This window comes from Rhea americana, unplaced genomic scaffold, assembly GCF_003343005.1.
Source record: "Rhea americana isolate MKP2758 unplaced genomic scaffold, rheAme1 scaffold_138, whole genome shotgun sequence".
In the NCBI taxonomy this organism is placed as follows: Eukaryota; Metazoa; Chordata; class Aves; order Rheiformes; family Rheidae; genus Rhea; species Rhea americana.
The window spans coordinates 789,146-812,299 of record NW_028185461.1 but is presented as its reverse complement, the minus strand read 5'-3'; the positions used below and the strand labels follow the sequence as shown (position 1 = coordinate 812,299).

The 23,154-nt window shown below is 45.8% G+C and overlaps 1 protein-coding gene and 1 long non-coding RNA gene across 2 annotated transcripts in view; one reads left to right on the top strand and one right to left on the bottom strand.

The window, feature by feature from the left end:
- Window positions 1–23,154, bottom strand: part of TEKT3 (tektin 3) — a 100,372-nt gene that overhangs the window by 62,548 nt on the left and 14,670 nt on the right. The window lies entirely within an intron of this gene.
- LOC146599591 (uncharacterized) lies at window positions 10,732–14,542 on the top strand. The gene is made up of 2 exons (XR_014894973.1): window positions 10,732–10,845; window positions 14,075–14,542. It is a non-coding gene; the product is annotated as an uncharacterized LOC146599591 (long non-coding RNA).

Here is a 23,154-nt window from a genome sequence, read left to right as displayed (position 1 = left end):
AAGTGCAGGCTGTCACAGCTTCGCCCTAGACTCCTCTGTGGCTCACCTGAAGCTCGACACTGCTCTGAGCACCTTCCCAGCCAGATGAGAACAGCTCTCTGATGCCAAAACAGGAGGAGAAGCTAGAACAAAACAGCAGGTTATTCTCTTCAGCCTTCCCCTCAACTTCGTTACCCTGCATGACCAGCTCCAGGCTGTCTGGGAGACAAGTCTGCATCTCAGTGAGGATAAGAGTTTGCAGCAGGCTGCAGCTCTTGTGGACCTCACCAACAGCTTTGCAAACAGCTGCAAACTATCTGAGAGCAGCAAGAGCCAACAAGCCCTTCACCTCTGTGTCTGCAGCATCTGCCTTCCTCCTGCATAGGACAGCAAGAACAGGTTGCAATGCTGCCTACAACATTTTATGTGAGGCAAGAACTACTAGTGATAATTGCTGGCAGCAGCTCAGTTCCCCCAGGGCACAAAAATAAGTGCAAGTACTTGCAGAGGGTTATTACAGTGAGCACTTCCCTGTCAGGAGCTGCTGCAGGCACAGGCGGCTGCATGATGACAGATGAGCCAAACAGAGAACGCAGACCCAAAACATTTGAGAAATACCATTTTGGAATATCTCGGTGTTAGCCATATAAATCTCCATTTTGATCTCAAACAACTCTTATTTCGCTCTTGTGGAACGAATGCGAGAGACTACTGCCAGCTTTGCTAATGGTCCCGGAAGAGCATTCTTAGATCAAAAGTGCCTGCTGACAAGTCCAAAAAGCAGCTGCTCTGCCTATGAGGTTAAAATATTGGACTAGAGACMCAAAGAAGCCACACAGAGCCGATCTGGAGATTATGGCCCAGCCACACCGATAAGCAGCCCCTCGCAGCGCCATCGGTTTGGCAGCTTTGTGCCACGCTACCCCTTACACATACCTGAGCTGCAGCTCTTTCAGCCAGGCAGGTGTCTTATTCCARGATGCTTTTCTACATGTAGAACACACCACTGACATGCTCTGTGAGGYAGCTCTAGACCATACGAGTACCCAGCCCCCTTCAACAGCTTTGCACCCAGTCAAATACATTAGCCAAGTCCCAACGCAACATTAAAAGCCTGACTGGGGTCCTAAAGCCACAGAGGTCACCTTTCTTCACACCACCCCTCTTGCCCTGGTCTTGGGTGCCTGCATATCTATGACCACACTCACTCCTGCATAAAATCAATGGATATTTTGCTTAAATAAGGCAGTCAGCACCTGGCTTATATCTCTTTAATGACCTGAGCATCTGGTTTCCATACAGCAGGCTAGGAGTAACCATAATAAAAGTCAGTTAGAGCTACGATTAGCTCTGAGTCCCTGATYTTTTAACAACTAAGTAGGTACTGCTACATCTGTTGACAGATATGGGGGGTTGATCCCACCCCACATCCAAAATCTCCTGTTCTCAGTTTCCTTGTGCTGCATCCAACACTACACTCCTGCTCTGCACTGCCATAGCATCTTTCAGTTGGGTATCTCAAAAGGATCCCACATGTGCTGCAAAACCATGAGACAGCATCATCAGGCTGCACAACCTGCTCAGAGACCTTTGCACTCCATCTCCRCTGCCAGTGCAGAGCAGACCATCTCCAGCCTTGCTACACAGTGCACTTTAGCTCGATGGCTCATCACTTTGAGCCAGCTCTCCGGCTCCATGTTCCTGACTCCTGGTGAGAGCACATGCAAGGAAGCCAATGCTTGATGGTGTTCAGCCTTGGAGGACAYGTCTGGAGTACAGAGCTCACTGACWTGGTTAGTTCTGCTGTTATTCCTGATGCCACCTCCACCCTCTCCTTGTTGCACTGGCCAGGCAGATGCCACATGCTGCTATGCCAGTGCTAGCTAACACCATRGAGAAAATTTATTTCCTACAACTGTTTTTCCCTTTAAGCATTTTGGGTCTCCAAATTAACACTCATCACTTTCAACTGGCATCAGATATATCCCTCAAAATATTCTATTAGTAATATTGGGTTCATTGAGCTGAAAGCTGGAATTACCACTCTGAGGTATTACAGCTTTGGGGACAATCCCTTTAGCTTGAATGAGAATGGAAAAGCCAAAGTTTCCTGTGGAAAGAAGTTACTAAAAAAATCATTTTAAGAGTTGCCAAAGCYAGCAGGTTTTCTTCAACCACTGCTTTATCACATCATACGCATTTGACTGTTTCTGGTCTATCCTTTTAATTCATTTAMATATCAAGAAGCAGCATTTCAATCTTCTTGAAAGAAGCAATGTGCTTGTTCTATACCATTTCTTACCATAAAGCTGCCTATGAATAGCACTGGCTTTTCACCTGCAGAACTCGAAGGYCATTCCCCAAGGGAGGGGGTGTAATAGCAAGAATTGTTTAATGCAGAGGTATGAACAGAAATCTCGGCACCAGTGGAGGCCTTGCACAGGAATAAGCAGCAAGGCAGATATTTTCTTTCCCCAGTGGAAGAGCACTGGCCAGGCACCCTAACTTTGTACATCCACCACCCAACTGTTTCTCAAGTCATCACATCAGCAAATAAGTAGGTAAGCACATGACATCACACCATCTCTTTTCCAGGATCACCRTGCAATAAACAGAAAAGTCAGAGGGAAGAGCTGGAAACTACAGTTTATTTATTTATTCCTAGTTTTGTGGCTTGCAACCAAAGCTGYGGGTTGGCAAGCAAGACAAATTGCTAAACATGGGTCTTGTGATCTGCTGCATCTATGTGCGCACAGGCACGAGGGGGTGGGAGTAACTCAGGGCTAGAAATAGGGCAGGGGACAGATTTATTAACATATTCACAGAAAATAACTTATTCCCTCTCTTTTCTTTTATTTTCCAGTTCTTTGCATCTTTCCTGCGGAGGTCTGGCAGTGTTTTGCAAAGCGTTTATCCAAGCAGCGGCATTAGCCTTATCTTCACCAAGACAGAASGATCTGCCAGTAGCAGCCAGGTATAGCCCACAAGGTGCAGCAGCAAATCCTGCCTGTTATTAGATCTCTAACAGCCTATTTGCAGTTGCTTATAGCTTTATCAAAATTTGCCAGGGCAAATGGCTTCCTCCAGCAAATCTCTAATTTTGGTGAGAAAAGAATTTCAGCAAAACATCTCGTTCTGGATACATTCAGATGATCTGGTGCTTCATAAGTCCTWACAGAAGAGGGATCTGAAATTAGTCAGAAGCTATTGCCATGTTAAAGATGTGCCTTTTGCTGCCTTCGTGACAGATTCCTGACTGCATTTGCTTGAGTTCGGAACTGTAGAAACACYAGGCCGCACGCTCCCAGCAGAGACCTAACAGGCACTAGGGGATTGAGCCCTCCAGGCACACCAGCATGCCAGATACACTGGCACTCTACAACCCACTTCTCCAGAGCCTTCTGCTGTCTCCCAAACCTTCTCCTTACCAGTGTTCAGGCTGGAGAAGAATCCACCTCTCAGGTATGCACTTACAGCATCTTTAAATGAGGAATCCTGTTTGGACCCTGCCTTACTCAATGCACAGGACAGACCTTTCATGATCTCTAGAGTGAAAGTTGGAAGGACTTAATGAAGAAGAGTGACAASGACAGAAAGGCCAAATCATGGTCCTGAGAAATAGGATGCAATGATTAACCAAGCCGAAGAGTAACTAGATGATGCCAGACTTCAAAAGCAGTTATAAACATAGTATTTCTCATTGTTTAGGATCTCCAGCTGCTGGTGACACAAATATATGCTTCACAGTGTCACGTAAGGCCAAGGGGGGAGGGGAGGGGTGGGGTCACATCTTCCTCRGTAGTTTTGACCTTGGTCTCTCTGTACTTCATCTTCCCATCTGTAGAAGAAAGRAGAAGCAACTCATCTACCTGCGGAGTGCTCAGCTGCATTGCCGAGCCGTCTCTTAATTCACTTGTGTGTATGAAAGTACTGAATACTCAAGTATCCTACACACAGGCATACACCTATACACAGGTAGAGCAGGTGCTGGCAGCTTCCACAGAACTCACAATCTAAGGGCAGACAGATCAGGGTGAAGCAGAGGATTAAAATTCAGGTAAACTCTCGGTTCATATGGCCCTCATGGTTTCCCTCTCCTCCAGTCCGTGCTYTGCCAGTGACACACAGCTCCAGGAACACAGAAGGGCCACTGGCTTTCTCAATGCACTTTTCTCTTCCTCCGCTGCTGCCCAGCATCTCATGTGGACGCTGGCACCAACACAGACGATGTCGAGAGGCCATTACCCTCAGCCAAATCCCCGCAGTGGCTGCTGGCACTCGGCGCCAATGCAAATGGGATCACAAGACTGAGCAGAGAACTGGGCCACRTGTGTGCCTGACAGCACGGGTGTTCAGGCATTTGCACCCCCGTCTCACGCTTCTCCATTGCCCCCTTCGTGGAGTGCTTCCAGGACTCTCAGCAGCAAGGGTCTGGGGATGCACATGAAACCAGGTGCGTAGGATGGCTTACAGCTTTCTTCAGATCTGCAAAAGCGCAGGTGGGCCTGAATGGGTCAGTCTGAGAAAGAGAAGTGATAGTATTGCCTTTTGCATTTGTCTTTCCTTCCACTTTTAACACTTTTAAGAAAAGGGTGAAAAATCTAAGCATTGTTTGCAAAGTAGTTTAATACACTCCAGACTTGAGTCATCGTTTTCTTTGTTTCTAGCTGTGGATGGATGATTTCCTCTTGCTGGAACTTAGGAAGGAGCTACATGGTAACACAYGCAAGGGAGGTTTCCTAGCAAAAATTACCCTATTGCATATACTCTGTGACAGCAAACTGCTCTCAACGTTAGGCTTGGCCTTTCCTACAGAGTCCTTAGCAATCTCATCAGAACAGCTACTTCCACTGAGCTGTGATGGCACTTGGGTTTTCTCTGTCAAATCCATTTCTGGAGGTACTCCACTCTGCCTTCCTCCCACTGTGTGGACAGATATAGTCTTCCTCAGCTCATCTTGCTCAACAAACATCTTCACCACAGGGGCTGTGTGTGTAATGTAGGCTGGCCATGGATGGTGACGCTCAATCAGGTGGTTGGGCAGGCCCATGTTGACTGATGGCAGGGCATTTTCTGGAATCCAAGAAACAGAGACACCATGAAAGCGTGGCACCCACAGTTGGTTATCTTTTGGCTTCTTCTGTCTCTCTGGAAAGGGCAAAAGAGAAAAATAGCCTTCACTGACACCAAGGATGCCCTTCATATAAGGCATGGTCTGGAATCAGTGAGGGCTTTGCTGCAGTCTGTGAGAGCCAGCGCAGTGCTCTGGGAGAGCAATGCAGCACCTGCTAAATGCTCTCCATCATGATTCATTCCAGCCCCCAAACCCTATACAACAAATATGGATGTTGTCCATCATTTCTAGCAGTTGTGCTTTTATTATACTTGGGTGTGAGGTTTGGCTGCACTGAGTAAGGAGGAGCTGCAGAAAGTCACTATTACCCTGAAATGCCTGTTAGGAAAGAAAAAAGGCAAACAGAGCAGTCCTCATTTCTGCAGCTCTGACCAACAGCCAAGATGACGGACAACAGAGCAAGACCACACTGAAGGTCTTTCCAGTCTCAGCTCTTTGCCCTAAACACTAAACTCAGTCTTGTAACTCCAACATGAAGCYACAAGGTTGGTAGAAAAGATTAGACCGAGTCTACCTGTGAAATGTCTGTCCAAGGGAGGCAATTTTACACACAAAATCCTCCCCCACCAKGGAGGGATCAAACAGATCCTAGCAAACCAGATCATTTGTATTCTTAGTATTCTTAAATACAATGTTTGTCATAAAACCAGCTTATTTTGCTTAGATGTCATTACTCCTTACACAGCGCACAGGCAGAATTTTCTACCTGAATTTAATATATCAGTTTTATTAACTCTGCCACTATAACAGTTAAAGAAATTACAACTAAATAGTCAAAGTACTAAAATCTGATCTTGCTTAGCACAAGCAACTAAGACAAGATAAACATTAGGAAAAAGCCTTGCTGATCAAGACTCCCCTGAAGGCCGATCTCTGTCAAAGCAGCAAAATCCCATGCTACAGCATATTTAAAATTGGTTTGAACCAAGCTCTGAACAGCAGCCTGCAGGCAAGAAAGGAAGGATGAACCAAAGACAGAGCAACTATCCTGCAAGCAGRTATTTAAAATGAAATCTATGTTTAGAAAGAGCCTGAGAAACCCCTACTCATGGTGGACATGGCAGTCCTAAGAGAGCATCGTTCCACCTTCACTCCTTAATTGTCCTCAAAAAGGAGTTGAAGAAGCAGCTGCTGAGGAGGATGGCAAAAGGCAGGACATGGTCTTATTAAAGAGCAAAGCTGTTTGGTTTATGGATGCTTGAAGCCCAGCCCAAACARTGGTAAATCCTCCTCCTTAGCTGCTAAGGAACGATTTCACGCAGGAAGAAGAAGGGCCAATAAATACTCAGCCCCTCTAGCACCACTCATCAGAGGCTCTTGGAGCWTCTAGCAGCCCCTGCTGCACCTCTCGGAGCTCCTGGCACAAAGAAATAATTTTAGAAAGCTCTAAAAATGATGTGCCGTTTAAGATCATCTTCTGCTGAAATTGCRGGGCCAGAAGGGCCTTGCCACGTCTGGTGATGAACCACTTCTCTCGGGGCGTGGGGAATTTGTTGTTGCGTAAGCCAGGCTCCACTCACACTGCAGGATAGCTCGGCCCGTCCCGGCCACCCTCCTCCTCCGCCTTCCTGGCGCTCCCCGCTGCCGGCCCCTCCGCGTTCCTGGCTATAACCCGACGCTCACTGCCCTGGTGAAAATACGAATTTTCTTTGYAGGCTGGGGGCATGCATTTAGGTTTTACTCCCTCCTCTGCATTAAAGCGCGTTCTCCAGAAATCCCCAGCCTTCCTCCCAGCAAGGGTAACATCAGCAAATCGGGACCCCATGCGTGTCATTCGGTGGAAAGGCTTGCGTAAAAAGTGCTGACGTCCGTCTGCTTTCCCGAGCTGCGCTTTTATTCGTGCTGTGACAACTCCGTAATAAGGTTAGTCAACAGACAGACAGCCGGACAGCAGGGTAGTGGCTTACGGAGCAAATGGCCCCAGGCTCTTCCCTACCTCTATAAATAGAAAGTCTGACATGCGCTCATGAAAAAGTTTCCATGCCCCCCCCCCCCAAAAAAAAAAAAAAAAAAAAAAAAAAATCACAGAAATCATGCTGCTCTAAAGTCACACTGTTATACACCTATCCTGCGCTCACATTCAGCTTTACAGTCAGGGAAATCCAAACCAAGAAAAAAAAAATCTTGTTTTAAATTACAGCCTTTGAGACAAAGCGACACACTGTTCTGAAAGAAAATGGTTATTTTGACAACCCGTGAGGAGCCATGTCTCTTTAAATGGTTGAACTCTTCTGTTCTGACTGCTAGTAGAGTTTTTAACCCTTCTTTGTTACAGAGCTATTGTTGTTACTATTTTACAACTTAGCTTGTCAGGCCAAAAAACACTACAAGAGAGTAAAAAACAAATCCTWTTATAGGACAATTATTTTCCAAATGTTTCAGAGGGCTAGAAAATTTTGGCTTGGCTCAYGAAAGCAAGGCTGGACAGTTGAGTAACCCCACTGCCTGCTCCGTGCCAGAAGGAACCCAAATGCACCTCAGACATCTGCACTGTGGAAAATGCACAAGCATGAGAGTGAACTCAAACRTTGCACTGAAAGTGCTGCAGCCCAGTGGGTAAAACAGCAGAATTTGACCCCAAACACAACAATAACAAGGCACAAGACAAACTGATCTGGAGTCATTCCCCTCCGCTTTTACAGGCTGTAGATCAGGTCTTTAAAAATGCAGGATAAACACACCAAGTAAAACCTGGGCACTCAGCCACCCCACAGGGCTGAGCTGCAAATTTAATTCGGCAGTAACAAAGGACACGGAAAGAACGGCGTGCACCTCCGAGGCACAGCAAAACCTCACAGCCTGTTCCCAGGGCCAGACTCAAAGTGCTCTGCAGCAAAGCAGCTGCAGGACGGGTGCTGGGGATCAGCAGGAGGAATGCACAGGCAAGCGACACCATCTCCTGACACAGTAAACTCGAGCATGGCGCTGGCAAGGACTGTGCTGCACAGGGATAGTGAGGCATCGCTGCTTGTAGCCCCAAAATCAAGTATGCTAGATGCTTTGCAGAGTAAACACAAAAGACCTGGCTCAGTCCTTTGTCCAAACAATGGGGCAACAAAAGGCAAGGAAGGAGCTCAAGGAGGTGGTGGAAGAAAGAAGCACAAGGGATACGGCAACAGCAGGAGGGTTTGACCCACACCCCTTGCTTGCAAGCCTATTGTTTTTGCTGGAATATTTACCTCTGCTGCACAAAGCTARACGTTCCCAGCTCAAAGCCTTTTTTTTTTTTTTGATGTAAAGAGCTAATCTCATAAATTAGAAGTAGGAGGACATGCACGTGTCAAGATGTAGCTCTCCTAATATCTTCTTATGTTTACAAAGTGTTATTTTGACCCTAGATAAATACTGGTGCTTATGATGTTCACGTAGGTTGGGCTTTCGAAAGGGCCTTAGACTCAGCTATGTTGCTTAATTGCTATAGCATCATCTCATGAACAGCATGTGCAAACCAAAAGAGGTTTTCATAATTTTGTTCATACAGCAAAAAAATGTGGTGTGACCGACAACAATCCAGTTCAGACATTTGATGAGATAGTAGTGTCTGGTGACAGAGTCGCAGGGAGGGTATTTGGATTCTGGTCAGGAGAGTTTTCCCAGGTAGTAATTTGCCCAATCGGGGTGCTCTGATGGAAAAAAACAACAACCTCAGTTGAGGCCCCATATCTGATTGAAAGTGGCCCACACCGGAGTGCCAAGACATGGGCTGGTGACAACACAAATCCCAGGTGTTTCTYCTTTGATCTTATCTCCAGCCTTTCCCAAATCAGCAGTAACAAGAGGATTTCCAGAGAGAGCAGAGATGAGCATGACACTGTCAACACAGTCCACCCAGATCCATCAAGGCTCCCCTGCTTTTACTTGGCTAGGTACTTTGTGAAGGCCACTACAGAAATGACTCAACATTCACACCAAGGGGCAAGAGAGGAGACAGCCGGATGCCGTGACAGTGCTGTGAGCTGCATATAGGAACACAGAGCACTGTAAAGATGCCACCAACAGCCAGTTTGGAGAAGACAACATCTCAGAGCAAAACGAGATGAGATCATTAACCACCATTCGTTATTTACTGCTTGTGTTTGGCTACAGGCCTGAAAAGTGATTTCAGAGCCCAGAGAGGAAAGGCTCTGCAGCATCCTTGGAAATCCTCTAAGCATATCAGCTCCTTTGCTTCATAAGGAGCTGCTAATAAGAACTGCCTCCTGGATTGTCCTGGTATACYAGCGAAGACTTTCCAGAGTATAATTAGATTTATTTCCTCCCTGCTGTGGTTACAGGACTATTGTCTGCCATTGYAGGTGCTCTATGAATTTGGCCTAGGATTTATCTGAAGCTGCCCAAGATGAGAAATCTGGTCATGAACTACTCCAACGGGAAGTGGTCCAACAAAATCATTTCCCTTTCTGATGCCAGTTCTGGATTCTCACCTGCAAGAGGTCCAGGACACACCAGAAAGGAATTGTCACATTCCCGCCAGACCATGGTTTCCAGTGACAAACACAATCCTAGCACAGCCTGCCTCTTAACAGAGGCCAGCTCAGTGTCAGGGACGCTCCAGTAGATGCCACTATGGAATTGTCCAAGTCACACAYGCTGTGTTCCTCTGCACACTCAGTTGAAGATGGTTTTCAAGAGACTAATTTTGACCTGCCATGCACCACAGATCCTGGCCTGCTATCACACACTACCAGCCCAGTTGCACAGCTCTCCACAAACAAACTGCTGAGGAAACATCACTATCACATACACCACAGCCACCAGCTTGGTGACTCCCTGCAGCTGCAATGAGTGCCAAGATGTTTTTCCTCGAGAGCAAACAATTTCCTCTAGTCTCTGCTTCCAAGACATTTTCTTCCCAAACAGTTCTTTATTTGAATCTTTCACCATCCAGAAAGGAGGTCTTTCTGGATTCCTGCTACCTCAGAGAATAAGTTTTGCTGTCCATCCTTGTTTATAGGTGCACAGCAAGAGGAGGCAACCAGGTTGTGCAAGGTTCTCCACTTGCAGCCCATCCCTTGCTCTCATTGGTCTCACAAATTAAGTACACTCCTGAACTCATCGATTCCCTTTCCTGGCGTAACAATAAATGCCAAGTAGAGATAAATCCTGCCTGAAGTAGCAAGATCATTGCTTCACAACAGCAATGATTACAAGATTTGACTGTTAAGGGCATCAGTGCACCTAGTCTCATCAGGTGTGTCTGTAAAACAATCTCAGCATCCTCCCTCAGCTGGGGCAATCAGGAGCATCTGAGCTGAGACACAGCCCCTATAGCACAGGGTTATCAAAAAATTCAGCCTGCAGTGCTGAGTTTGAGATCTTCATTTGAAAGTGCTAGCCCTGGAATAAAATCTTCCACCTGGGTATTTTCCAAAGAGGGCCTAACATACTGTATAGACTAGGACTGCAAAAATACCCTAGGTTAACTTAACTTTCTTCTACTGAAATAAAACTCATCCCATCCACCAAATGCTGTCCACAAAAGAAGCACTAATCAAAGATTTTTTACTGTCATCAAGGGAACGGTATCTAAGCAGAGTAATTTAGGAGTCTGATCTAACTCATGAGCAATGGACAATGCTCCAGTAGCATCCACCCAATCTGGCAGACAGCAACAGCCTACAGCARCTTGTCATGTAGGAACGCAACACTACGGGTCTCCACCTTGCTTGCTGGAGGAGCCTGTGCAGTGCAGCTCCCTTTAGGAAGCAGGCCAAGAAGCACTCCTATTCAAGGTGAGTAGAAGCCTGCCAGCCTTTTTAACCAGCAAAGGGAGATCAAACCTGTTTGGGCTTGCAAGGCAAAGGCAGCTTCAGATCAGACTGCAGCTTGCTTGCTTGCTTCATACCTGACCAAGTTTTGGTCCTATTAATGTCGGGGGTGGGGGGGGAGGGTTGCTTGAGGACAGTCTCTGTTTTGAGACACGTGTATATGTGTGGGCATTACATTTTACAAGAATACCAATTCTACACCTGTAGCTGTTCTTCCTGGAAATATGTTGACTGACAGATCTTTACAAGCCTCTCCGTTACTGAAACCTCTCCAGTCTGATCAAGAGAGTCAGCCGAGTCACTTCACATGGACACTCCAGTCCTACTCTTTGGTATTTCTGGATGATCTCTGAAACTTTCCCAGAGTCTTGGGGCTTCAGATCCCAACACAAAGGCACAGTTTCTAGGTTTCCATGTGTTGTGTGCATAGGAATGTCTGCAGCTTTCCAGAAACTGGAGGGCATGTTATTTATACTCTTCAAGCTAACATCAAGGGAATTCACTACACAATGTCCTCCATTTCCCCTGGGGCAACTTGTGATCCAGYGTGAAAACCAAGAACAGTCTCCGAGCTTAGGTCTGTGCAGGGTCTRCAAGAGTTTCCAATACCAAAACACAAGGGGGAAGGAAAGTTTTTCATACCCTTCCTACAACCATACAAAGGCTCACCATAGCTTTGTCCACAAGCCCCACAGAGCAGAACCATTTCTTAGATTCAGCCTAGCATTTGTAAATTCGTTCAGTCCAGAATCAGATGCTAAGTCCCCCTTTGGACACAGGCRGAACACCATTCCTGTCCAGCCTGAACTGTACTCAAGTGCCTTGCTGGATAAGCAGCAGCCAGACCAGAACCTCAGACTGACTCAGGTCCCTTCATGCTGATTTGGTGATGCAAAGCTCCAGCCAGCTCAGTCTAACTAGACTACTAAATCAGATTCACATTTTTTGGACACCACAGCAGCACACTTCAGAGAATTAAACTGAAAAGACTCCTCAAACAATGATTCTTTGTGAGCCAGTGTATAAAAATGAATAGTATCAGAACTTTACAGTAAAGGTTACCAAGAACCAGATTGCTACCTTTCAAAGGAAAAATTGGGGTACACACAGTCAGTTTTGAACTCAAATCAAATGCTTAAATATCAAGATACTGACAGCCAAAAGTCTGAATTTTTGTTTCCAAAAAAGCAGCAAWTAACAGTGCCATGAGCTTCATAGGCAAAAGGGGAGTCTGCATTCATGAGCAGACAGATATACAGAAGTAACAGTGTGCAGTGAGCACAACTTTACATTATTAACATAACAGAACATTAAAAATATGCTAAGCTTTGTTCAGGTCAAAACTGAATTGAATATGACTTACCCTCCTTTTCGAGTTTTATCAAGTTACTYCAAATTAACACTCTAGGCTGCTCTACTGCATACTCCCCTCCACATTGTTTCCTTTTCAGATTTTCTTTGTACATCTTACAAATCTGAAAGAAAACCATAAAGTTCTGCTGCTAAAAACCTTGGTCTATAAACATTTCCCCTGTAATCTGCAAGTCTCTACTGATGGCACACTAGGGAGCTGCTAGCAGGAAAATGGTAAGGTAACTGCCACTGTTTATTTTATCCTCYCCTCCTACAGGTAACGATATTTAGTGTAATAAAAGGAAAGAGAGAAACAGTTTCCCAAGAGATAGGAGGGAGGGCTGCTTTTTATGAGACRTTTAAGTCATAAAGCACCCAATGCTTTGCTTCATGCTAGAGCTCATGCAAGTTTTACTTCTAAGAGAGTTGCTGGCAGTGGGACAATTTTCACACTCTTATATTTAGAGAGACTTGCCTGAAAAATAGCCAAGGCTGTCACATATAAATCAGGTTGCTCTGACAGTGCCCAGAACAAGTAGTAAAAACAAATGAGGGGGAAATGAAATTACATGCTGCAAAGAGAACTCTGAAAATAATAAGCCTTTTATTTGTATTTTTAAAAGCTCACAATAATTACAGCTATTTTTTTCTTTTGTTCTTTCATTTGTTTTTAAGTYGGGCCCTGGTGACAGGCTCTAGGCCCCCAAACTCTGGTTCCTATTCATTTGACTTTGGCCATGTGGTTTCCATATTCYCAGTTGGGGCATGCTAACTCATGGGAGCCAATGGCCTCCCAAGACCAGGGTGGAGAAGGGAGAAGTAGCAACTGTTAGTTTACTCTGGGTTTGGGAACAAACCCAGTGCAAGCACATCTCTTCCAATGGACTTGCAAGGCATAGCTATTCCCATAGCACAAGGCCAATCCATAGCACGCACTGAAGTCAGTAGAAAGGATTTTGTCTTCTGTGGGCTTTGGAAGGAGATCCAGATTTTTGCCTTTTGCTGATACRAGATTTTTCCCCTGAATGGGAGCATCTGTTTATGTCCAAATCCATGTATGAAAAATGCTGATATGGAGACAGAAAGACATCATAGCCATACTTGTAGACCAGAATTTCCCTAAAGAGATAGGCATCTTGCTTTTATCAGTGCATGCTGCAGCTCCTTCATCAGGAGGGGTTAACCTAGAGCCCACTGTAACACAACCAGACTCATCCTAAGTTAAAAGATTTTTTTATTATTATTAAAAAGAGAGAGAGAGAGAGAAGGAAGACATTTCCCACCATACAAGTTTTCCACACTGGAAAGAGTCACTGATGAACTGATAAGTCCTAGTGCTTCAGACAGATCATAGATTTGAGCAGACCTTGGGCTCTGCAGTTTTATCCCCCACTCTTCCCTCACAGCCTTTTTAGTCCTGTGCTTTTCTCAGCCAGTGCATCCTCATAAGCCTGCCCCTTCTCTGCCCCACATCCCAGGGATGGGACCCACATGAGTCCCTGCACGAGAGCTCACAAACACTGTCCACTGTGGTGCATGCCACACAAGAGTGGAAGGGAAAGACTAGATGGAAAGAAATACCTTAAACGTCAGTGCGCTGTTCAAGGAAAACATTGCCCCAACCTCTAGGAAGAGGATTGCAGTTAGTGAGATGCACAAGATGCATTACACATTACAAATGCACTATGACAGGTGGGATTTTACTAACAGTTGAATAGACTGATCTGCAAAGGGGCATATCTTAATGCTGCATCTTATCTCTTAGCTTAGTCTATGTTGCCAGGGAATTTTCAGAACATGAACTTTTTCCCTTCAAAGTTCCTATCCAAATATTTTTCAGCAACAGAGAAATGAATTGTATTTTGCCAGAAGARAAGCCAACTTCAGACCTTACTAGTCCTGTACAACTCAACAGCAGCTCGCTCTTGTGTTCAGCGGGGTTTTTATTTGACCCCCYAGTGACAAGCCAGATGGAACAGCAACTGTGAGAAAAACTGCTGGAAACTGAACAAAGCTGATGAAAGGATAAGAGTAACAAAACTGGTCTTTATTCATTCATCTGATTTTACTGTTCGAAATTCTCCATAAACTGCTTGCAACCCAAACTCCTCCCCATACATGTCAATCAAGAAGCTGTACAATAAGGATGGAAAGAGTTCACCACTAGCTTGGAAAGGATCAGCAGAGAAAGATCAATAGAAGAGGCAGTAAAGARGATTGGGAACCTGGGATCCCCATGTCAGATCTGCCTGCTATAGAAAATCTGGGGTGCCAAGAACACAATAAAGAACTAAATGGAAGAAATACAGCTTAATAAATATTTTCTTTATCTGTTTATTTCTAGACGAATCTGCCCTAACATTCAACAGGGTTAAAAGATGCCTGTCTGTTGTCTCCAAAGAGCTTCAGGTCAAGCAAAAGTTGAACCACCGGGTAAACTATGACGACATGAGAGTGATTAGCCAAGATCCTACTCCAGGCCAGCAGATACAATCACATCTCCCCAAATGCTTCTGAAAGGTGCCAAGGKGGGGAAGCAATGCATGAACCTACATGAATTACATCCTTTCCACTGTCTCACCTATCGGGAGAGCCACATTGCCAAGCATGGCCTTAACCCCAGTATCTGCATTTGGTTAAAAGGATCAGATCCCTACCCTAACGGGCCATGAATTTTGACAAATTGGCAGTGGGACATAAAAGAAACCAGAAGTTAGTGTTCCTCCAGTGCAGTAATTTGTAGGCACTACATCCTCTGAGWTTTACAGGACATGTTTTACGATACAGCCAGTGATATATTAGGTTACACAGTTAAAAAGGAGAACAGGAACATTGAATAGTGCACGTGCGCAGTGCAGCTGAATGAACAATAACCACAGGAACGTTGCTAGCAATGCCAGAATCTATTTTATTTTACTTTTCAGACAACGCTTTTGCTTTTAATTTTTCTTCTTAAAAGGGGGAGAAACGGGGAGGCAGCATGTTAAAAAAAAAAAAAAAGGAAAAGAAAAGAAAAGAAAAACACTCCAGGACAAAAGTCGTTCACGTTACATCTGAGAAGCTCTAAGGTATATATACAAACAGGAATTAAAATAGAAGGGGCAGTTTCTCAGCTGCTCTCATCTGTGCCTTGCTGTTAGTTTGACAGTCACTTACATCAGGGAAACATCTGACCGCAAACTGTTAGGAACCTAAAGCAGGATGGACAATACCAAGGCAAGGGCAGAAAGAGACCCTAGGCCAGACTGGCGTCAATCAGGACAGTTCAGTGGCTGACTTGGAGTTATGCTCTTTTCTGTAAGCGAGAATTTGGCCTCCTCCTATCAGACAAGAAACATTCCTGTGAACCAAGAGCTGGGAAACTGTTCATTTCCCCCCAAAAAGGCTTTAGTTGCCTTTCTTGCTCCCCAAGATTTTSTGGCCTACTTTCCTCCAGCTAGACCTGCACCTTTCCACCTGCACCAAAGTGGAGTYCACAGTGCCAAGCACCAAAGCTTTCACGGGCCACACTGAGCGCAGGCCACTCAACTCAGTTGCCTTCAGGATACTYATTTCTGCAGGCTTTGACCTAACCCTTGGTGCATCCCACAGCCCTTCAGCCCAGCCCGCAGTACAAACCCTGTCRGAAGGGAAAGAGCTGGTCATGCTGTCCATCCTGCAGGCACACAGCCCCGTGCCCCAGCAAGGGGAAATACCAAGCTGGGAGAGCAGCCTCAGAGCACAGATATTCAGGGGAAAGTGCTTGTTTATGTGAAAAGACAAGGCGGCAAATAGTTGACATTAAGATTTCRGGGAGGCAGTGGGACTGGGCTATTTCTTTCAGTTCTCACACAAAAGGATCTTTTTTGTCTCACTATAAAACAGAAACTACATTGATGGCCAGGGAAGGGTCTGTGGAATTTCTGTGGATTTTTTCCCCCTCGGAGACACAATGATCCGTGCTCCAAAATGACAAAGTAGGATGCAAAGGACAAGATGTTCATATGTGGCTCCGAATCCGCCTCTGAACTTCTTTTGGTCCCCCGCTGCCACCCTCCTCAAACCTTTTSCCTCTAAAAAGCCATTGCTGCTTCTCAGTCCTGATCTGCTGCTGGTGAAGTCAAGGGACTGCAGACTAGAGACATCCTGTGCACACAGGTGTGACCTGAGCTACACCTCCAGTGAGMACCTTAGAAAGCAACAGCATGCTTTCACCCAAGAGCCAAGCATGGTCCTGGTTTGGAAGGGATGGACAAAGCCCCCATCCCTCCACCGCACAGCACATGGGACCAGAATATGGTCCCTGGAGCCTCCAGGTGCCCCAGGTGTCTGCTAGCCTTGGTCCTGGCTGCTTGCCTGACACCTGTCCACTCCTTATCCCCTGCTGCTGCCCAGCAGGCAGACTCTCCAGRTGCATTTAACCCCTGCTCAAGCACCCAGCATCCAGGTTCTCAAGAGGTCAYACAGCCATTGAAGCCAAGCCTAGAGACAAGACAAATACCAGTAGTTTTGTTTYCTGAGCCTTTGATCTTTGGACTCCTGTTCCCACATTCACAAGCACCCTATTGCTAACCGTTTGTTGCCTTGCACCTGACTAATAACTCACATTTTGAGCCATAGCTTCATGGCCTAGATAGGCTGCCTTGACTTTGTCCCATGTGAGTCTCCTCCAACTTCAGCCATTCCAAAGAGGGGCACATCCAGCCCATGCCAGCCTTCTGGACTCCTGCCAGAGCCAGCAGTAAGAGGCCAGTGTCTCCAGGCAGTAACACATCCAACCTGGCCAAGAGCTCACAGGCTAAGGTGAGTTCACCTCCCTTGCTGGCYCGAGAAAAGGACAGAACAACTTGCTGAGACTGATGCTACCCAAACAGTTCAATTAAATAAAGATCATAGAGAGTAATTATAGAATGAGAAGGTTGGAGGGGACCTCTGGAGATCATCTAGTCCAACCCTCAGCATAGCCCATACGGGGGTTGAACCCRCAACCTCGGCATTAGCAGCACCACACTGTCACCAATTGAGCTAAACCTGCCAAACAGCTCAGAACGATGACCCATCGTACTTCTTAGCATCATCTCCTCTACATTGCCCACATCCTTACGTCAACTAAACATCAACACGTGTTRTCCTTAGCCATCTCCCTTAGTGCCTACTTATCCCATCTGCCCTTGCGTCTGCTATAGCATTCCCCATAGAAACTCCCAGATCAGCCCATCTCCTCTCCCACTGCTGAACCACTCCTGTCTCAGTGAGCTCCCAGAAWACACATGCTGCCATCTTCACTAGTGTTTTTTCTGACAGTGTTGAAGCTGCCTGTCAGTGCTGTYTTGGGAAAGTGTTACACAACTCAATGCAGTTTTGCCCTCAGATATTTCCTGCACCAGTGTTCAGATCTTAGTCCTTTCCAATGCCAAAACAGTCAGACAAATGCAGTGAAGACGTTAGTCAAGAGACACTGTGGATAGGGTAGCTGTGCAACATGGTGGAGCTCTTCTCCCATTCACTCATCTTTGCAAAGGTATAGAGATTTCATAGAATCAGTAAGGTTGGAAGRGACCTCTGGAGATCATCTAGTCCAACCTCCCTGCTCAAGCATGTTAGACAGGGTTGCATACAGGCAGGCCTTGAATATCTCCAGAAAAGGAGACTCCACAACCTCTCTGGGCAACCTGTTCCAGTGCTCTGTCACTCCCACAGTGAAGAAATTCCYCCTCACATTCAGATGGAAYTTCCTGTGSTTCAGTTTTTGCCCATTGCCTCCTGTYTTGTCACATGGGACAACTGAAAAGTTTGTCCTCATCCCCTTGACACTCTCCCTTCAGATACTTATACACATTGATGAGATTCCCCCCTCAGTCTTCTCTTTCCCAGGCTGAAGARGCCCAGCTCTCACAGCCATTCCTCACAGGGCAGGTGCTCCAGCCCTCTGATCATCCTCATAGCCCTACATTGGRCTCTGTAGTAGCTCTGTGTCTCTCGTCCTGGGGAGCCCAGAACTGGACGCAGTACTCGAGAGGAGGCCTCCCCAGGGCTGAGTAGAGGGGCAGGATCACCTCCCTCGACCTGCTGGCAACAGTCTTCCTAATGCACCCAAGGATACCATTGGTGGTCTTGGCCACAAGAGCACACTGCTGGCTCGTAGTCAACTTGTCATCCACCAGCACTCCCAGGTCCTTCTCTGCAGAGCTGCTCTCCAGAAGGTCAGCCTCCAGCCTGTACTGGTGCCTAGGGTTATTTCTCTCTAGGTGCAGCACCCGAACTTGCCCTTGTTGAACCTCCTGAGGTTCCTCTCCAYCCASCTCTCCAGCCTGTCCAGGTCTCTCTGAATGGCAGTACAGCCTTCAGGTGCATCAGCCACTCCTCCCAGCTTGGTATCATCAGCAAACTTGCTGAGGAGGCACTCTGCCCCCTCATCCAGGTYATTGATGAATAATTTTCCCATGCCCGTATGTATCCATGTAYATGGATACATCTGTTAGCTGACTCTCAGTGAACTCCTGACATCTCACAGACYAAGTCTGATATCATTTTGCAGAGGAGAAAGACCCCACCACATCACTCACCTGAAACTTCTTAGACAACCCCCAATACCCCTTCTGTCCATGGATGGTGGGAATAACTTGTACTTCACAAGAGCCAAACTGTTACCAGYCCTACAGGAACGCAGTCAGAACAGGGAAGACAACTACTGTCATCAGGAACAGATTGATGTCTTCACACAAGCAAAGCACCCAAAAAGACACAGCAGCCACTGTTGGCTGCCTCAGCGTTGTTGCTTCCGGCACATGACTGAGGGTGAGCATCCCACTACCAGCAGTGCTCAGTGCAATCCTGCYGTTATGTGAATTCTCCCAGCTCACCCACTCTCCAGCAAGGGCAAAACAGAGACCTTTGAAGTCCATTTTAAGATCTGCTGCATTTTTCCCCTGYTGAACATGTACAGCACACAGCCAGCATGCTAAGGTCATTTTAGGACAGTCTTYGTACAAAAGGCCGAAGACACATGGAAAATAAAAACACCATTCTTAAGCAGTGAGCATTCATCATGACCCCAGTGCCAACAGAAAGTGAGTAATCCAGTCTGTGTGACACAAATGAGGATTACAGATAGCAGAAACAGTGAAATGCATTGTGCTTGAAGCAGAGGGAATCGTAATACTGGAGCGATTGGCAAAAGGCTGTTTGATGACCTGGAGTTTTGCTCACTCATTTAAAGCTGGTAGAATTAGCAGAGGAGTTCGCAGAATAATATTTTCCCAGTTAACTGTGAGATTGGGGGAGGAAAGCAAAAATATGTGTGCCCAAGAGACATTTAACAGATGAATCCAGCTCCRCCACATGGAGACAGAGCACTAATTCCCTTCTCATAGGCAAGTTGGAGGGACAGATGGCACAGCCTAACCCAGCTCACAGGCTGGGCTCTGGCCAGCCCACTCTGCAGTCACACATGCTTTATTTCTATTTCCCCTCATGGACAYCAGCTTCAGTCAATTCATCTTGCACTCTCAATTGCCCCTCTGAAAACAAGCACAGATAGAGAAAAAAAAAAACTCCTACTTTGAGGGGGAATCATGGCCTCTGAGCTCYGATAAACTGCTCTTTAAGGTCCCCAACATCAGGCATTAAGCCATCACTTTGCTGGGTTTTACAGGTTTCTTCCCTTAGGGGCACCATATATCTTCAGAGAGGACTTAACCTCTTTGTCCATGAGGAACAAGATCATGAAAAATAAGTGGCTGCACAATTTCCACTTGGTGCAGAAGAGGAAGTGGTGCTGCRGGCTGAACAATGAGCACTTTGTGAGCCGGGGAACAAGCAAGGAAAACACGACAAAGCAACAAAAATTACACGCTAGGCTGGCAAGATGCTTCAAACAGATCAGCCTGTTCATCCTTCACTTCCCGGAGGCCCTTGCAAGAAATGCCAGCATTGCCACTTCAAACRAGCACTTAGCTTGAAGAAAATGGGCTTTAAATCCCAAAGAAAGCTCTTATGGGTTGGAGCTCTCCTTAATTCCCAGTTTGAGTTTCCTTAATAAATCCCAGATTGCTTAACTTCCATAACTCTGCTATATGAATCCAGGCAGTCTTTAACCCTTCAGATCCCAAAACAGTGAACTACATCCTTTTTCCTTATTGTTTGCCTCGAGTGCATTTTCAGGATGAGCTGCGCACTAGGGAAGGGGGGCAGATACCCAGAGCCTGCCTGTCTGTGGTATCTACCCCATCCAGGCAAAGCAGGTACAAAATCCTATACCTCTGCAGTACAGCACACCTTACACTAACCAACTGTACAAACCACAGGACTACAGGGAACGAGTGCGAGAACGCTGGGTCTGTCTTCTGCATCCTGTAACATCGAGCAAGCATGCTATAGCGTCAAAGAGCATGGGCTCGCACACAGCTGATGCAAAAAATATTGTAATGCAAATGGAGGGAACAGCAAGCTCAGGAAGCTAACTTCATGGATGCACAGAGTGACTGTTTGGAAGTGTGGTTACYGCAGACTGAATTTAGTAACCAAACAGTAAAGCCAAGAAATATTTTTCATCCAAAAAAATTTCAGAAATGGACATTGGCAGTCAACACAAAGATGTTTGTGCAATCAAGTTGATAATTTTTTTGCTTCCCTAGAAGTGACTTTTTAAAAGAAAACCCAGAAAATTAGAGAAGTTTACAAAGACCAAAATTTGATTTCAGCTGAGAGAACAGAAATCAAAGGCAGACCAGCAATCCAATGTCCAATATTTTTGGCACACCTGTTTCTGTGGCAGGGCATTGATGTGGCCAGCACCATACCCCATCATCTTTGATTTCCCTACTGCACATTCCAGGAATCACCTCTTGGCATGAGAGACTTAACTTTGATCCCTGAAAAGTAGAAATATCTTTGAAGTCTCAGTGTTTTTTGTGTTTTTTAAAAAACCATCAGCTCTCCACTGTGCATAGTTATATTTCTTTTGGAGATATCCCAAAGAGTCCACAGCAGTGGATATCTGAGGGCTTTGTCTTGTCCTTTCATGTGCTTGGTTTATGCACAGCTGTTTTCTAAGGGAGAGGCAATAACAGTCTTGGGAGACATTCATCTCTAGCTCTTTTTGAGACCCTRTTTCCTTGTCCTCACATGTTTGGCAGCAACAGAGCTGAAAGAAATCCAGCAGGCAGCTTTCTCCAGACAAGGAGACATGCAGTTCACAGCTCAGGAAAGGAGTAAAACACACTGCAGCACTGAGGCTGACTCCTCTGCCTATGAACATCTCCCTTCACCAACAGCCATAAATGTCTCCCAGATCTCTACAGATACAAACTGCCCCACAGCTTTCTTCTCTGGTTCAGGCTTCCCTCTAATCATCCATGGTGCTTCCACTACTGGCTAGATCAATGCAATGGGCTTTGTCTAGAAGAGTCTTAAGATGCCAGCTCATAACCTCATCCCACTGAGGCCAGCTGCCAAGGAGCAGGCTCTTCATGCCTACCAGGAAAGAGCTGCTCTTAGGAGAGGCCACCACTGCTGACCCACAGTGTCCTCAAACATCCTGAACTGTGTCACRTACTGAGGACATAACAAATCTGGCTCAACAGCAGCATCTCCTACAAGCAGCATCTTGCTTCTCCATCTTGCCCCTCATAGCTCATCTGAATGACCCTGACACCAATAGGCTGCAGGCCTCTATCGGTGATTCCACTTCACCTGAACTGTGCAATTTGTACCCATTATYCTGTACATTGCAGTTTCACAGACTGTGCACTTATTTCTGATGAGATTTGTAGACACTCAGGTAAAAATAAAACCACTTCAATAGATCTATATACCTTGATTCACAGCTAAAGTAATCCTTTGGAAGCCTTACAGTCTGTTTTACTCTAGAGATCAAAATAAAAACAAAGATACCTCATATGTTTGTAAATAAATGRATTTGTAAAGACCAAATAGTTTGAGCTACACTTGATTCACATTTYCTGGAAATGAGCTGGCCTCAGGAATCATTTCAGTGCAGCTTCTATTTTAACAACCTTTGTAAGCTTTCCACAGCTCAGACAGTGCTGGAGCAAGGCTGGTTGCAATCCCTGCAAAAAACTTAGTCACAGTTTTACCCATATGAACATTCCCACTGAAGTCAGAGATGTTATTCCCATATACAAAGCAACAYGTGTGTTGAATTTCTGTAGCACTGGAGTCTTCAGAGTTTTCCTGTTTGTTCTCCATAGGTGTTGCCTTTTTCTGTCAACATGTTGTGACAYAGACAAAGAACATTCCTGTGGTAGGTTTGCTGCAAACCCCACCATAGATATTCTTTGTTGCTTTCAAGTCCTGTGGGGTTGTGCTTTCCCACGGTGTCTCTGATTTAATACCAGAAGAATGCTACAGTACCTGCCCCAGTGCTCTGCTATCTTGGAGATGTGAGAACAGAGAGCACCTCTGCCATGATCGGCGACTGGCCAACACAGTGGCAAGGGATGCAAAGGAGAGAGGACACCAGGCATTGTCACTGCAACCACTGTCATGGGATGCCTTATTTTCATGTCCTGAAGACCAAGGGATTTTCCATGTTTTGGAAGACTTTCCAGAGAGCTTTCATCTCCCAGCTCTCTGATCTCAAATTCCACACTTTTGCTTAAACAGTAACAAGCTGATAAAAATCATTATGAGCTTTCTTGGACCCAGCATCAGCCTCTTGTTCTGGTTCTTGTTCTATTTCAGGTGTCTGACACAGTGGAGATGTCAGAGCTAAATACAGGTCTTAGTGCTACCAAAGTACAAGCAGTGACCACATATGACATTAGCCAACATGGCCTTGAAAAGATGGCCATTTTCCATCCAGATTTCCATTTCCATCCATTATTTTCCATCCAGATTTCTTAAGCAAATATACCCAATGTCTCCTGCAGGACTTACACCCACTTCAGTGGCAATGCTCCAAGTCTCATACCCAAAGCA